Raw genomic sequence first — 17599 nt, forward strand, 5'->3', positions numbered from 1 at the left:
CTCCACGTGGAACAACTTTCTGAACTAGAACCGTCATATAATGGAGAGTACTGTTGATGATGAACCATTCCCAAGTAAGACATTCTATTAGATGATCTTAAAGAACGGTCAGAACTCAAAATTAGTTAACTATTATCATTCAAATAGAGATGAGTGTAGTTATATGACGGATATGATTATTTTGTAGGTATATTTTTCTAATATTTTAAAATCTACATTATTTTCTAGTATATTAACGGTCCTGATATGTAACTGGCCCACTTCATTCATACTGTGGAGAGAGCGGTCTACGAGATCTACGTTCAACCGTCTCTACTATATCATGTACAAGTCGTATTGAGCGACCCAAATGCACTCACAAAGAGATTGCTAAAATACGCCCTGATGAAATGCTACAGGATTCGTCGGGACTTTATCCTTTGAATCCGCGTTATCTTCCAAAGATCCAAACCGTTCATACGACATGTCCCACGCTATATGTTGGAAATAAAATATATTAAATTCAAATTAGATTATATTAATCCTTTAAAATTTTGTATTTTTTCGCTTCGAATAAATGGTGAAAAGAAAGTAGTTTTTAATCATAAGTATATGTAATAATATAATAGTTATCTCGGCATATAGACGGTCTGGATCACTGAATAAAACACAAATCCAATGGCTAGAGCTCCGATGTATAATATTCTATACATCTGGATGTATTCTAGAAATACATTTTCCATGGCGTGCCAATGAGAATTTGACGAGTGGAGTAGCGTAATAGTGTCACCATGATTTCGCAGGACTGTCAATTCCATTTCTGTAATTGATATATGCACCCACCTCGATTTATAATAACTCCTTTTCTTTCTACGGATTAATACAAATCAGTACTACAGCGATTCCAAAAGTATAATGAATGTCCGCTATGCACTTTAGAAGTCCCGTGGAACCACATTTTGGATAGTGCCGCGAACCACCGTTCGGGAAGTTACCTCCTGTTATTTCATCCCCGTTGCTTTTTTAGAAGATATAAAATACTTATGCGATTCGCGGGAAGAGAGATTGGAAGAGGATATTCGCGCTACACTTAAGAACTTGGCACCCATGACACCTATCTGATCCAGTCATCAGTTAACAGTGTACGGTGAGGATTTCCTATAACCAAACTCAATAATCCGGTGGGTCACCCCAATAAGTTGAACGCACACCGTTCGTCATATCTCATAAAGATATTCCCCCATTCCGGCTTTATTATCATGCCAGGTAAGGTACCGGTTTCTGAAACGTGGTGACAGTCCTGGATCTCATATGTATGACCTGTAGCAAAATAGGCCGTGAATCGCATTTCCAATCTCATTCCACTGCAAATCGAACAAAATTTCCTTGGGATTTAAGTATAGCCGTCGCTTTTGTTAGAGTCCTGGTACGTTGGGAGCTGGACTTGGAAGGAGCGAAGCGTCTCCAACTGCTCTTTCCTGAGAAGAGAGGGAGAGGGAGGAAGCCTCGCCGTAAAGAGAGCCGAGAACGTGGGGCCTACTCGCCAACAAGGGCGGCGGTGGAGTTTGCGTAGCTTGCCTCCTGACGTATTGCAGTATGATACGCCGGGATATATGTTAGCCTTGGGATCTGGGTCATCTCCAAATGATCCGTACCGTTTATGTGGTGGGCCCATTTTTTATTAAGGTATATAGAAACTCTTGCATTGCAGTATATCCGATCTTTGATTCTAAACTTTCGAATAATCAAAAGGATAGGGGTTTTTTTCATGTATACCCAATGAATGGTGAGGATTCAACGACCCGATACAACGGATGGATTATTACCTGCAATCCGGCACCTGCCTCGCATCCCCACGTGCTTTCAAGTACTCCATCTACGAAAGGGAAGTTTCTTGGGGCCTGCATAAAACGGTGATGTGACATCCAGACGGTTGAGATGATGAGATGCACAGCTGATGAGAGATGCCTTGTAAATCTTTAATCTGAGTCTTCCATCAATTATTAAAAAATTGACATTTATCGTCCACATTCAAATGCGAATAGTTCAATGATTAAAGGTTTAAAATATTTCAATGTGGGATATTTTTCGAGTGTCACCTGCTTACACTGAGGCCCGCCGTTTAAACGGTTTGGATCATGGGAAATTTCCTTGAATGTACGGAATCGAGCAAACCAGAGTTCAGGACGTGTCCTGATGATAAGCAGGATCCTGTTACTCACCTCAATGCGATGATGTCTCTCTTGCGAAATGCACTTGTTCGCGCGAGAAACACACATGGCAACGTGCACGTTAAAAGCTCTGTCGTTAGGTGGACCCCACGATGTATATACCCACGAGAAACATATTAATAATAATGATAAGGCTGGTAAGCTGGTTCGCTCAATGTGGACCACGCACATGCTAAAAAATTAAAAATTCAGAAATGATTAATATTCTACATTCAATGCACTTGGGTTGCCCAGTGGATAGTCGACTGGCGTAATTATTTTCCTAAGAAATTTGCATGGCGGGTCCCGCCTGATGAACGGCCTGGATCATTCAAGTTGGAGTGGCAAGTTGGGTTTTTATTTATCCTCCTTCGAATGTTACCATAGCTGCAGAAGCGCGGACGCGGATTTACTGCTAAAGCGTTCCGCAGGAAGTTCCTGCGCTGGGTGATAGATGGGGCCCACTGTGATGTTTGTGATAAATCCACACTGTTCATCCGTTTTTAGAGCTTATTTTAGTGTGGGAGAGTAAAAAATACGGTGGATCCAAAAATCAAATGTGCCGCACGATAAGAAAGAGTGGAGATTCAGTGACCACCGTTTGAAACATTTGTATGGACATAAAGTTTAATATCAGGGTAAGTTTTTAGTGTTTTCACTTCATCCAATTGAGAATGAACTTATAAACGGTTTGGATGGCATATAAACATCAAGTGGGGTCCAAAAAGGTTCCAATGGTAGGAAACCCTTTCCCCAGTTTAGCTTCTCGTGTGGCTCACTTGAGTTTTAGATCCACATGATTTTTATTTATAATCGAAACTGATCTTACACAACAGATGGACGGAGTGGATTTATCAAAAACATCACTGTGGGCCCCACTAGCATCCCAGTGCAGGAACTTCCTGCAAGAGGGTTTCGCAGTAAATCCGCCTCCCCGAAATGCTACGTTATTGCCAACGACTGGTCCATTGCCTTTTTTTTTTCTACCGTTTGCTGAAGTCGCTGGGTGAGGCCATAATCACATGGATGCTGTCCATTAGGTGGGCCAACCGTGAAGGGATGATCCCACACTCGAGCAGTCGAAATCACTTTGGGTGGACCATTCTGGTTTTGTTTCGGTGGGGTAGGTATTACCGTAGAGCCGAAAGCACTGGAACATTGTCGAGCCATCCATCCACGTGCAGTGCAAAAATTCAATCGGGACCGTTTGTTTAGTGGGCCTCATTAACGATAGCGTATTTTTCGAAAATCGCGCTCATAAGATGATCGCAGTCATCACTTTTGGACAATTAATATTAACCATTAACTACTTTTCTTCACCAGGAAGGCCACTGATCAGAGGGCTAGTATCATGCTGTTGATGTGTATTTTAAATTATTCTCCATCCATAGTATGGTCCACTAAATGGACGATTGGGACTGAAAAATAACCGTGCCACGTGTACAGAGACGAGGTGGCTTTATCATATTCGGTTCTCTCTCCTCTACCTTACGATCTCCATTTCAGTGGTCCTTCCCTTTGGATGCCATCAATCAAGTGGTCAGGAATCAGGAACATCCTGGCGCAACTTTTGGACCGTGGCCCGTCCATTTGGACGCGGATTGCGTACCGAGTAGCTCAGCATGCTGTTGCGTGCTCGGCAAACTCTGTGGGGCCCACTGTGATGTATGTCTATTATCCATGCCATCCATCAGTTTTTTCGGGTCTTTTTAGGGCATGAGCCTAAAATTGAAGCATATCAAAAGCTAAAGTGGACCACAATACAGGGAACAGTAGGATATTGGCGTCCACTGTTGAAACATTCCTGAGGCCTACATCATGTTTATTTGTCATTAAAACCGTCCATAAGGTCATAAAGGCATGGAAGAAGAGAAAACATATATATAAGCTTCATCGAGAACTTCTATGGCCCCGAGAAGTTTTATATGGTAGGCGTTTAACTCTCAATGTTTCCTGTGGTGTGGTCCACTTGAGCTTTGAATATTTTGTAATTGTTGGCTTATGGCCTTAAAACAATATGAAAAAACGGATGGACGGCATGGATAAGATACATACGTCCAGGTGGGCCCCATATTTTTCTCAGCACGCGAGTTACTATGTACGCAATCGGCATCCCGTCTGCTTGTGGAAACTGAAATGTCGACATGTGGGTCCTACCCAGCCACTGGACGAGAGAAACTCAGATACGATGGAGGGAAGCGAATTGCGTACTGAGTAAACTCTGAGGGGTCAACATGATTTATGTATTTTATCCACACCGTCCATCCATTTTATCAGATAATTTTAGACCTTCAGCCCAAAAATGAAGCATACATAAAGCTTAAGTGGACAACACACACAACAATTGTGAATTAAACATCTACCATTGAAAATTCACAAAAGCTTTGGATCAAGCTCATGTGTGTTTTCCCTGACAGGTTGGATGACAGGTAAACATCACTGTAGGGCCTACGAAGATTTCAAAGTTGGAAATCATTATTCACATTGTTTTTTATGGTGTGGCCTACACCTCAGCTTTTTTATGGTGTGGCGTACGGAGTAACTAATTGGTCTGGATAATTAGTAAACGGCCTGAATGTACTTCAATCCAGACCATTTAAGATCGTGGCCCAATTACGGGTGGAGCGTAGCCAGGAAAAACTGGAGTGATCCGATGATCTTAACCATCCGATTTGGCACATTGCATTTGGACCGCTGTTCTCATGTTTCTTTTCTTAATCATATATTTGCAGCTCACCAATCAAAGGGCTACGTCGATTTTTCAGGGATGCCCCTTCAGAACAATGGTCCCATCCCAAAAACACCACCAATACAAACTGACAATCTCTGAATGCTGATTGGTCTGGATAATTAGCCGCCCTCCCCACTAGCTGTGGATGTGGTGGGCCACCATAAGTTTAGATGGTCACCGGAGAAAAAAGTTCCCACAGCTGCCATTTGGAAATGTTAAGTAAGAATAGCACTAGCTTACACTAATTTGGCAAAATTCTCAATGATCGGACGGCTTAAATTGTCCAATTGTCATACTTTTTTCGGCTGTGTTGTATATCCATGCCATCCATTTCTTTCCAGCCCATTTATCCTCATGCTCATTCACCACAGAAAAAGGGCTGGGAGGTGTCGATATACAGAAAAGTCATTAGAGTGGACCCCACACAATAAGGGTATCACTCACTATGGTGTTACCCGGGTAACACTTAATCCAATTCCCCCACACGTGGGCCCTTACGATCCTAACAAACTCTCAATTGCACAGAGAAAAGCTATGATGAAAGTTCCGCAGCGCTGCATGGTTTGTTAAAAGGGGAAAACTGTGATACACATGCACTTCGAAATTTCATGTGTGATACAACTAATTTAAATCAAACCATCAACGCTATGTTTATTAGTTACGACATATCACTAACTAATGAATAAGCTTATTTGATTATTGAATTATCAATTAGTGGACATTTATTGGACAGTTAAAAAGTGGACAAAATATGATAATCTTATTTCCACAAACAAGTGTCCACCAATCCAAGGTTAGAATAGTGAAAGTAATCTTATTTTTAAGCTTGAACTTGGTGACGGCCTATTTCTATATCCTGTTTAATTTAAGTTAATGTATGCTACGTGTATAAAGAGCCCGCGTGTCACGCGTAACACTCAGCTGGAGTATCAAATAACTCCCTTGCTAAAAAGAAATCGGATTGAGTAAACTCTTCTGGGCCCACTTTGAATGTATTTGGTATATCCGCTCCGTCCATCCATTATTTCAGATATTTTAAGCGGTTGAGCCTACAATTGAAGCATATCAATTGCTCAAGTAAACCATGGCACAGGAAACAGTGAGAATAATGATTTCTACCGTTGAAACTTTTCTAGGCTCCACAGTAATTCGCAAAAACATGTATGAAGGAAAACACAAATATGAGATTGATCCAAAACTTCTGTGGCCCTGAAGAAATTTTCAATGGTAGACATTCAATTCACACTGTTTCCCATGGTATGGTATGTTTGAGCTTTGGAAATACTTCATTTCTTGGACCAAGCATTAAAATTATCTGTTAAAATGGATGGATGGAATAAATTATATAAATTATGGTGGGCCCCACAATGTTTACTCAGTATACTTAGTGTAGCGAGTTACTAGGCAATCCGCTTCCAAAAAGACAAAGGAGATTCTAGATTTAAGCAATCCACCGTTCCTTACCTTATTGGCGAGCGATGGAGGCAAACTTTGGGTGCGGATTACGTGCGGCCCTTATAATGGATCCAACCTTGGTTAATGTATTGTATATCGACTTCGGTCATCCATTTTTTCAGATCATTTAGGGGTATGATTTCAAAATTGAAGTAGATTCAAATCTTAGATGGACCATACATGGTCAAAAGTAGTGATTGACCATTAAAAACATTTTGTCGGCCACAAAAGTTTTGAATCGAGCTGATATAAATTTGTTTTTCCCCTTCATCTGGGTCTATTTTTTAACTTTACCGACAAGTTAGATGGAAAATAAAATTTAGAAAAACATTATAGTGGGCTTTGGAAGTTTTTAAAGGTAGAGAGTTGAAGTACTAATGTTTCTTAATAATATGGTCCACCCAAAATTTGGACCTACTTAATTTTTGCTTAATTTTTAGAATCATGCCCTAAAATGATCTAGCAAAGCAGATGAATAACATGGATATAAAATACATACATGGATATGGGCCCACGTACGGTAAGGCCACGCTGAATCGCCTCCTGCAAACTTTTTGGATGTGTAAAGTCCTACTGATCCATGCTTTGGCCCGTATATAAACAAAAAACAAGCATGTGTAATTTGAGATTTCTATTTAAGATTTTGACCACACTATTCTTGTGGTATTGCAAAATGCCTTGAAAATTTCTTCTCTTAAATATATTTTTTAGCTGGCCTTGTGATCACTTTTTGGAGGATTAGTAAATAAAAATACTCCTATTTTAGAATGTGGTCCTTTTTTTTTTTCTTTTTTTTTTCCTTTGATGTTTTCCTTGAGTTTCTTTTTCATTTTCAAACATATTTTCCAAAGAACCACCACCATTCCTTTCGACTGCATTTTTCAATGTAGGTTTATTGCCATCAACTTCTCTGATATATGGGTACTGCCAACAACTTCTAAGGCCTTACAAAAGTATTATTTTTGTTCCGACGGTCACATTTTTTTTAAATATAAGTCACTGATACATAGAAGATATTTTAAACGATTTAAAAAAAAATAAAATAGAATATCAATTTCTTATATATGGAAGCCACATTTGATTGTAGATAGAAAAAAATGGTTGTGGAGAGGATTAATTGTCAGAAGGGGTTCAAGATTGATTGTGACATTGTCATATGGAAGATAATGAATGAGATAGAATTTGAATTTTGTAATGTATCTTCTTGGTTGAAGTGGTTGTCGTGTGTTAAGGATCTAGGTTATCTGTGTTAAAAGTCTAGGTTATCGTATGTTAAAGATTTAGATATAGGTTGTCATGTGTTAAGAGTCTAGATAATCAAGTGTTAGAGCAGTACACGAGCCAAGCTAGCTTGAAAAGCTCACTTAGCTTGGCTTGAACAACAATTCAAGACGAGCTAAGTTTCATATGACCTGACTCATTTTGAAAATAAGCTGAGTTCGATCATAGTGGATCTTAATTCGACTTAACTCGAACTCGGCTCGACTCGACTCGACTCTAATATATATATATATATATATATATATATATAATAGTTTTTTAAAAAAAGTTAAAATTTAAACCTTATCTTACTCGTCCGTACATTTCTTACCATTTAGTCTCTCTCTCTCTCTCTCTCTCTCTCTCTCTCTCTCTCTCTCTCTGCCACTCACCCGAGCTCGACTTGGCATCTGCCCAACTCGTCTCAGCTGTACAGCCTGCACTCGGCCACTCGCCTGAGCTCTCTCTCTCTCTCTCTCTCTCTCTCTCTCTCACTCTCACAACACCAACAATATATATATAATTGAATATTTGATTTAGGAGTTGGGTTGGGTGCGGGTCAGGTTAGTTCGATTGGGAGGCTAGGTTGAATCGGGTGTGGGTTGGGTTGCTAGGTTGAGTCAGGTATAGGTTGGGTGCTAGGTTGGGAGCAGGCTTGACTCAACTCGAGGTAAGCTCACCTCCACTCGATCCACTAGCTCATCTCGAGCTCAACTCAAAAGGTTTGACAAACAAGCCAAGCTCCAATGGTAAGTTCGAGGCCAAGCTCAAACTTAAGCTCGAGATTGAGAAGAGCACGGACAACTCTAACAAAGTTTGACCCACCTCGACTCGACTCGGCTTGATATACAGCCCTATCAAGTGTTAAGGGTCTAGGTTATCATGTGTTAGGGGTTTGGGGTGTGGTTGCCATGTGTTAAGGGTCTAAGTTATCATATATTGTGGGCTTGGGTCATGATTATCACGTGTTAAAGGTAGGTTGCCATGTGTTACACGTTGAGATTGTCATTGTGAAGTGTCAAAGTTGACACATGGTAACCTAAACCCTTAACACATGACAACCTTGACCCTTCAGATACAATGGTTACGGTACTAATGGCTACGGATTAAAACATTCGTTCACTACGGATTTAATCAATAACCTTTGGTCCATTCTTTATAGTGAATGCTTGACAGCATCAACCCTTAACACGTAATAAGCTTGATCTTGACAACCTTGACCCTCAACATATGACTACTTCAAACATTAATACATGAGCCCCAAAATGAGGGGGGCTTAAATAGGCTACACTATAAGAAACAATGGTGATTAAACTCTTACTATTGAAAACTTCTTAAATAGACTACACTACAAGAAAGCTTTTAAGGTTATACGTACACTGTCTATGGGTTCCACCATCGTATATGTTTGGAATTCATTCCATCCACTAACTTAAAAATTTTATGGAATGCTATGGTTGAAAGCATGATCAACATCCGCCGGTCATATTGATCACATCCCAAGAATAAATTATATCAAATGGACACTGTTATAAGTTGCAAGGTTTTGTGGGCCATATATAAATCATGTCAGCAAGAAGTTAGTATATTTTCATATTAATAGAGGGCTACAAAGAAAATGAATGGATTGGATTTAAATTATAATGAGCCTAATAACCAATCTCGTCAACATCATTTTCTTGTAATTTATTTTTCATTCAAAATCCATAAAACCGCTAATCCAAAGTCTGAAAATGTTTTCAAAACCTTTCAGATGACTAGCTTTAAAATATTTAAAACATCCATTCCTTTTCAGGATTTTAACCATGCCATAGTGTTAGTATGGCTAAAATCTTAGAAATAATGTTAATTATACATGCATGTAAAGTACTATAAATCCATACTTTGGCATGCATGGTAGATCCTATGCCTATAAGTAAATGAATAAGTAAATGGACCGTGGATCTTGTGATTTAGGTTCTGAAATTGATAATGAACATGTCAATTAATCTAACAAAGTATTGTGTGAAATTTCACTGCCATTGGATTTTTAAAACTAGGTTTTTTAATATTCAATATCAATTCCATGATAATGTGATTGTCAACTTTGAAAATCAACAGTCGGATAACTGATTTATGGATGAAGATTACTCTCAACGGTCTAGATCAAGTTAAAGTGCAAATGTATGATTAAAATAAGTTAGATTGATAGTCATGTAAGTTATATATGTAAACTTAATAAATTTTTCATGATAACACTTGAGGACTTTAAATACCCAAGTATCAAAAAGTTCAAGTGTTACAATCTACCCCTTAAATAAAATTTCATCCTTGAAATAAAATTTAATTATTTCTACCATATAAACTTATGAAAATATTTTAATTGATGGTGCTTAAGTTTCCACTGTATTCCTCATGAGGTCCATTTATATGTTTAAATATGTATAAGTGCATATAACTAACTATACAAAATTGGGACACTACAATCTACCCCTTGAACAAAAATTTCAACCTTCAGATTTAAGAACATATGTCACAATCACCAATATTATCAATAACAATATATACTTTTTACAATGGTGCACACTATCTCCACTGCATCCTCAATACAAAAGATCAGTTAGTAAATTTGATATCTAATGAAGATTCGAAATTATATCAATCATCATCCAAAGTTAGGAGTCATTCCAATTTCCCTAAGGTTCAAAATTTATTTTTATATCCACAAGAGAGTTTGTTCCAACGTCTACTAAAGGTCAGGAATTCATTTCGAACAACCACTCAAGTAGGGATTTTATTTCAACATCTTACAAGAATCAGAGATTTTATTTATTTATTTATTTATGTTTTTTACACATGCACACACGCCAACACACACTCACGCCAAGAATCAGCGATTTACTTCAATGGCTGCCGAGCAACATGAATCTACTTCATCAACTACTAAGATTAGGAACTTCATCCAATATTCGCCAAAAATAAAGAATTTTCTTCAGCATTTTCCAACAGTCAGGAATTCAATGCAATGTCTATCAAAGTTAGAAACTAGTTTCGACATGTTTCGAAAGTTTTTGGATCATCATAAAAAAACCTTGAGCAAGTCACAAGGTCAATATCACAAGTCAGTCAATTCATCTACATGTTTTCAAGGAACATTTACAAAAAATTGGACAGACGGACAGCTTGCCCATCTTCGAATTTTAATTTTCAAGTCGTAAGTCAGTGTGATTTGAAATTTCAAACGTAGGCTCCTAACTATCTGATTGATCTATAGAAAATTTTAAATTAAAACTTCTCTATTTCCTTAGGGTCTTACTGTTGTAAAGGTGCCTGTCGTCCAGTAGCAGTTATCACTATTTCTAGTTTAGTTTTTAATTTTTCATGATTTTTTTCAGTATTTGTTTGTTCTGAAATTTTGTGGGGTTGTCCAGGTGTGGATTTTTTACCTCCAAAAAAATTTTCAAAATTTGTAGACAGATATTTTACCGTGTTCGGTTAGAAATACTAGACTAATTCATAATTTCAGCCCGACAATTGATAAATTATCAAAAATTAGGAAACTTCTAATTCCAGCCATCCCACTTACTGGAGTTTGGTAGAAATGACTCTTCATATTTGAAAAAATGTTCCAAAGATTTAGGTTTTTAAATTTTTACCTAAATTTTCCCTGGGACAAATTGCACGGGATTTTCGGTTTAGCTCTATATTCAACATGGTGGGGAGATCACTTCCCATGCTACCCAAGTGTTTGGGGGGTATAGGTTCAACGTCTATCCTCGTGGTCGGCAACAGTAGCAATCTGAATAGTTCGTTTTGCTGGATGATCTAGTGGGCCCCACCTAGGCCAACTGCCAACCGAAGGATGAATTAAGAACAGGACGGCCAAACAGTCAAATCCTACATGCAAAAGTCCTTCAACGAGAAAGGTAGGAGCATCTGATCGGTGATATTTTTGCATATTAGACCATTCGTGGTGGGACTCAGTAGATGAATGGTTCTGATCTATACGTGCCCATGTTTCACTGGTATGGCCTTTGCTTGCTTGTGCTGAATACAGGGAATCGGTCACTTTTTTCTACTCGTCCTGTTTTTTCAAAGACGTTTGGTAAACCTGATGGGTGAGCAGCGTGAATTTTCAGGGCAGAGTGGGCGCGGATTGCGTGGTGAAACTGAAAGCCAACGCCCCACGTGGTTTAACTGTCATCGTACCAGAAGCTGCGGTGAAGTTACCCGTAGGTGATCGGTTGGATATAGCTCGCCTCTTTCTCCCGGAAGCGGATTGCCTGAGGGCCCGGAGCAGTGTGGGGTCCACAGAGATGTCCGTGACAAATCCACTCCGTGCATCTGTTTTGAAAGATCGCAATAGGATTGGATTCTAAAAATTAGGCAGATCCAAACCTCATTTGAGTTACACCAGTGAAACAGTGGGAACATAAACTTCCATCATTGAAACCTTCGTCGAGCTGACCATGATTTATACGTGCCATCTAAACCGTTCATAGTGTTATTACCACTTAGATAAACGGTAGGGATAAATATCATCTTGATACGAAACTTCTGTCACCTCTAGGCGTTCAGTCCCCACCGTTTCGTGTGGAATGGCCCACTTGAGTTTTCGATCTGCCTGATTTCTAGAATGCTATCCTACTCTTATCTTTCAAAACAGCTGGACGGCGTGGATTTGTAACGTACATCTACGTGGCCCCACACTGCCCCGGCAGGAATATCTCTATGCATGGGGTCACAGGCAATCCGCGTCGGATTGCCTTCGGGGTCTGGCTCCACGAATATTCCTGCAGCCCAAATACAAATCTCACGTGGACCACTCCATAGGAAACACCGGGAAAATGATGCCCACCGTTGAAACATTTCTAGGGCCCACAGCGATGTTTATTTTCCATCCAACCGTTCATAAGGTGAATCGAACCTGGATGGAGGGAAAATAAAAATATTAGCTTGATCGAAAACTTACGTGGTCCCCGAATTGTTTTTAATCATGGGCGTTCATTGACCTCTATTTCCTGTGGTGTGGTAAACTGGAGCTATCCATCTCATATTTGCGCTTATGACCTAAAACGATCCTTCGAAGCGGATGAACGGAGTGGATATAAAATATACATTACGGTGGGCCTCACAGAACTTAGGGCTACAGCAATCCGCGTCTCACCAGTCTCAGGTAACGGGTTCGGTGAATGAGGTTTCCCAACCTTAGATGTAACTTTACACGCGGCACTCGCTCTAACCTGAAACGTGCGTGGGACATCTAATCCGTGAAAAAGACGGACCTCAGCACTTCATATTACACGCACTAATTTTCAAGCCAGGATATCTTGATAGCGTGGTCCACCTTGTGGACGGACCGGATGCCTCACGCGCGTCGGGGTGGGGGCTTTTCCTCGTATAAAACGATGCGTGCTTAGGTCGAGAGGTTGAGATAACACTAACGCAAGAAAACGTGCCCATGAAGCGCGCGCTGTCATGGGATAGGTCAGACGTCTTTAACTTTATGTGGTAAACGTCGCCTAATAAATTACCAATCGGAACCGTCCATTTAGTAGGCCTTATCATAATGGTTTATAATCCTGACCATCACTTTTCTTCAGTTTCCATTGCTTTCACCCACCGCTCACTATTTCGTTTTTACCGTCGCTTAGAAGAACGCTAATCACATGGATAGGATATTCAAATCTACGTATACTTTTAACCGTTTCCCACCCCAATAGAGGAAACTTACTGGACGGTTCAGATTATATGTCACCCATCCAGCTACGCTGCGAGGCGAAATGCATTTAAAGAAGAGAAAAACTTGAATACTCTTATAAGTGTAACGGTTCATGCACAGGCACTAAATATTTGTACTCGTGGTATACAAGTAAAACATAATTAAACTGTCCAAATAACTAGACTCCGTTTCCATGGTCAAAAATATATATATATATATATATATATAAATGAACTAGCGGATTTCAGGACATTTCGAGGACGGTTCTATGAAAAACAGCAACGTTCCTAAATCCTAATTCATAAAATAAATGTCAATAAATTAGAATGGTTAGAAAAATTTTATTTTTGAGTGTACAACCTATTCAGCCCATCATTTGACGGTTTATTTCAGATACTGTATGAAACGTGTACGGTATCTGAGTGCCTGCGTATCATCCTGCCCAAATAACCCTCAAGCCAAACGCTGACACGAGCGTGATCCTGACCACTCATCAGCAGGCTCCTCCGTGATTTCCTAGAACAGAATTAGGCGGATCCATTCATCAGGCAGACCACGTGGTTTGATGTGGACGAATCGCTACCCCTTTACATCCTGCCTGATTTTTGGGGGCGTGTAACATTCTTGATTCGGCGCATGTAATAAGAGTGGTCCCGACATGTACCGAGTTGGCAGATGTGGACGCTTGTGTAAGGGAAAGGATTGGCTACTCCCCCTGCCACCAGCCCCGTGGCTGGTGGTCGGTGCTATGTGGGCCCCACCATGATGTATGTGTTTCATCCATTCCGTTCATCCATTTTTAAAGATAATTTTAGGGCTTTATCCCAAAAATGAGAGGGATATAAATCTCAGTGGACCACACAACAAAAAACAATAATGATTGGATATCCATCATTAAAATCCTCCTAAGGCCCACTGTAATGTTTATTTGACATCCAATCTGTTGATTAGGTCATACAGACTCAGATGAAGGTAAAAAACAAAGATCATCTTGATCCAAAACTTTTATGGCTCCCAAAATTTTTTTATTGGTCAACACTCATTCAACACTGTTTCCTGTAATGTGGTCCACTTGAGATTGGGATATATCTCATTTTTGGTATAGTACATAAAATTATCTATAAAAATATATGAACGGCATGGACGAAACAAATACATCATGGTGGGGCCCATAGAGCACAGACCACCAGCCAAGAGTAGCCAATCCGTTTCCCTTGTGTAAGGGGGGCTGGATTAGGTGTCACCCGCGTAACACTGTAGTGGGTGTTTTACTGACCGTGGGGGCCACGTAGATATATGTGTTATATATCCCACCTGTCCATCAGTTTTTCCAGATCATTTTATATCATTTTCCCAAAAATGAAGTAAATAGAAATCTCATTTGGACCACACTACACGAAACATTAGTTATTGAATGCCCACCGTTAAAACTTCCTAGGGCCTACCGTAATGTATATTTGATATCCAACCTGTTGATCAGGTCACAAAGACCTGGATGAATGAGAAAAAAAACAAATATCAACTTAATCCCAAATTTCTATGGCCCACAAGAAGTTTTTAATTGTGGACATCCAATTCCTACCCTGTGGTCCACTTGAGATTTGGATCTGCTTATTTTTTGGACCATGCCCTAGAATGAGCTGGAAAACTGATGGACAGCGTTGACACACAGCACATACATCAAGGTGGGCCCTACGGTCACGGAAACTCCCGGGTAACACCTATCCGCTCCGTGTAACGCAGGCACTTGGGCCGTTACAACTAGCCTATTCGGATCCTGATTCGGTTAGTGGCCCCTTATTGGATTGACCATAAAGTCAATGATCAGAACCATACGTTTTATGGATCTTTCATGGACGGTTATCCATACAACTTCTGCATATTCATCGTTCGGTCATGATTGATCGGAACGTGCATTTATTGTTCATACTCTGGATTTAAGGTATACCCGATTTCATGTAATGAGTCATGCTAGATGCACTGCGAGTACATGCTTTTGGCACCTACGTAAGATACGCGGCAACATGGAACACGTGCGCAAGATCCAAGCTGCTTAAGGGAGATGCCTTTGCCCCGAAAAGAAATCAGGCCAATCCGACCATCAGATGGATCACTCACGGACGTTGAATCTGGACCGTTGGTTAACACTTCTAAACGATCCAAATAGTTCGTACGACTATTTTTTCCTTACTGATGATCGGACATTCATACTATCTAGAGTGTTAGGATCTTGGATACGGAAAGTGGGCCTCGCCTGATGAGCGGCTTGGATCTTGCTCACATTTGACACGTTTCCATGTGTGAGAGGGGAGTGCTAACAAATGCTACTCACTCGAGCAATTGATCAGGTATAATGGATGATTAGTTTAAGTGAGCATAAACTCGCGCTGGGTACTTTCAGGCACGTTTGGAATGTTGGAGTAGGTGGGATTAGGTGGCTTGGAGCTGTCATACATGGTTGAATGTAAATTCCATCTAATGTCACCATACCATGATAAAGATTGAATTAATTCAGGTATCATATCCTGTAATCTCAGGAGTTAATGCAGCGGAATTTCTAAAAGGAAATGCCACATGATTTCTCTGGTGGATTTGAAAGCCAACATCCATGAGCCCATTGATTCATGTGTTTTACTGTACCGTTCTTTAATGTATACTTTACACTTTATAATTGAGTTGCATATACTTATAAGTAGCCAATGCCAGTTGTAAATCTGATTCGTTAGTTATAATTTTATGGTTCATCCAAATGTAAGTTTCATTTAATAAAAAAAATTTGTCAGAAGAAGAATTTAATTCCAAATATAATATTTGTTGGCCAAAATATCATAATATTACTGACATATATTATTCATCTTTTGTAATAATGAAGTCAATTCCACCCAATGCAATTCAATATCATTTAATCACACATATATTCATGAGATCTACCCTGTCCGTCCATCAGGTACAATGATTTAATCTTAACTATTGAACCCAACAACCATGATAAAAAAAAAAAAAGTAGGCCCCACCAGGTACAATGCTTTAATCTTAACTACTGAACCCAGCAACCATGAAGCAGAAAAAGTTGGCATTGGACACTCACCATTAGTTTCGTGTATTACCCACTGTGGTGTTGATATGACATCCAATCCATTCATATGATGTGTCTCACCAGAAAAGAGAATTATTCAAGTATTCTAAAATGTAGTGGTTTTAGGTAGCCCATAGTTTTTTTTCACACACACAGTCACAAGCACATGCACGCCACATGTGGGCACATGATCCCAGGATCTCAGTGTTGAAACAGTCTGTTTACCACTGAACCATGCAGCCGGACCGGGATAGCCCGCCTAAGTGTTGAATCATCCGGATTTTTGGGATCAAGGCCCAGCAAAGGATAAATATGCGATGGATGGCGTGGATTTTATGCACGTAAGTAGTTTTTCTCGCTCTACTAAAAGTCACCCAGGGAGGTACCCAGCGCCAGGAACCCAAGATATCACTCCAAGAGGCCCGAGACATCTACCTTTCACGGAAATGCCACATACGTAACCGAATCTTCCCACACGTACCAACATGGCAGGTACGTGTGAGATCTGGCTTTCTCATTTGGTTAGTCCCACCGTTGTTTGTGCTATGGCCCAAAAATCAAGTGGCTCCCGTCAAAAGTTGCTTCCCACTTGTATGCAATATGTTAGAAAAATAACTTACTTTCCATACTCAACACAATTGCATGAAGAACGGGACAGGTAAGAAAAGTTGACGGACAGTCCACATTGAATGTAAACACGTGGTCCACTTGATGAATGGACCGCCGAGATTTTATGGCCAAACACCCTATGAACCGCCCAGATCTCATATCGACAAGTCGGTTTTAGATTAGGAAGGATTAACTGAACCTTATTACGGACCTTGACTTGTTCAATCACTGCGACTGGCTGTGCTGATTTGGGCAATATAGATGCTCACAGTCACAGCGATCGATTCGCATGCATCGGGTATACATGTTAAAACATCTCAATCGTTCATGTCGTGGCTCTTCTGTCCACAGTGGAGAGAGAACAAACCCAGAAAAGAAAAAGACCAACTGGGCAATCCTAACCATTGACTATGAAGATTTTTGCCTATTAAATAAGGACCACTGGTTGGACTTTTTCCGAATCATCCATTTATCATCCTCGAAAGTCATCCAATGGGGATCGGTCCAACCCATAATGATTTTTGTAGACCACCGACCAATGTGAATCATATCTCCGCACGTGCTGCCGTGGAAAGATA

The sequence above is a fragment of the Magnolia sinica genome, chromosome 3 (genome assembly GCF_029962835.1).
Source record: "Magnolia sinica isolate HGM2019 chromosome 3, MsV1, whole genome shotgun sequence".
NCBI classification, from domain to species: Eukaryota; Viridiplantae; Streptophyta; class Magnoliopsida; order Magnoliales; family Magnoliaceae; genus Magnolia; species Magnolia sinica.